Genomic DNA, 1,022 nt, shown 5'->3' with positions numbered 1-1,022 from the left:
GCTCCTCTCCCTCCTCTCACCTGCCACCCTCAAATAGGCACCAGTGTGTGTTGTTTCCTTCATTATGCTCATGAGTTTGAGAGAGTATTTTGAAAAAGAATGTTAGAAAGCATTTCTGCTCTTAGATGATTTTAAGTCAAAAAGCTATACAACGGTGTCTCCTATATGCACGCAAGCATGGACACAGAATTGTTTCATATGTTTAAAACTTTTCTAGATCCCTTTTGTGGTTCATAAGCTTGATGATTGCGTTTTCACATCCACATGTGAGACATGCCTCCCTCAAGCCTTGTTACAACATCGGCACATTACCTGCCGGACGCGAGCAAGAAAAAAAATAAAAATTTCCTAAACAGAGTTTCTTTGGATTTCTAACTTATTTATAAAAACAATAAAAATGTAACATCTTCCATTCAGTGTTCAAGAACAACTAAGTGACCTAGTAAAGATGGAAATTTGCTAGCTGAATTTCAAGAAAAATCTTTCTATAAGGCCGGGCGTGGTGGCTCAAGCCTGTAATCCCAGCACTTTGGGAGGCCGAGGCGGGTGGATCACGAGGTCAAGAGATCGAGACCATCCTGGTCAGTACGGTGAAACCCCGTCTCTACTAAAAAAAAAAAATCAAAAAAATAAAGAAAAATCTATAATAAGTAGATGAGATTGAAAAACTGTGTGCAAAAGTCAATCAGAAGCCTGGGTAATATAGTGAGACTCTATCTCTACAAAAATTTAAAAAATTAGCCAGGAATGGTGGCACATGCCTGTAGTCCTGGCTACTCAGGAGGTTGAGGTGGGAGGATTGCTTGAGCCCAGGAGCTGGGGCCACAGTGAGCCATGATTGCACCACTGCACTCCAGCCTGGGCAACAGAGTGAGACCCTGTCTAAAAAAAGAAAAGAAAAGAAACAAGTTAGAGCGGCACTGCTTTCATTTGAAATTCTTCATCTTTTTGAGGTATTAAAAACGATTTCTTGCCACACTGCTGACACCAAATGTGGGAGTGTGTGTCCGTAACAACCCTCT

General features: G+C 41.2%; 1 non-coding gene across 1 annotated transcript; it reads left to right on the top strand.

Annotated features, from left to right (window-relative positions):
* The first annotated feature begins 217 nt into the window (after nt 1-217).
* On the top strand, nt 218-322 carry LOC116531410. The gene has a single exon (XR_004260412.1). It is a non-coding gene; the product is annotated as a small nucleolar RNA U13 (small nucleolar RNA).
* The last annotated feature ends 700 nt before the right edge of the window (nt 323-1,022 follow it).

The sequence above is a fragment of the Sapajus apella genome, unplaced genomic scaffold, assembly GCF_009761245.1.
Source record: "Sapajus apella isolate SASKATOON/1434 unplaced genomic scaffold, GSC_monkey_1.0 scaffold70, whole genome shotgun sequence".
Lineage (NCBI taxonomy): Eukaryota > Metazoa > Chordata > Mammalia > Primates > Cebidae > Sapajus > Sapajus apella.
The sequence above is the reverse complement of the archived record's forward strand: the minus strand, read 5'-3'. Positions and strand labels throughout refer to the sequence as shown.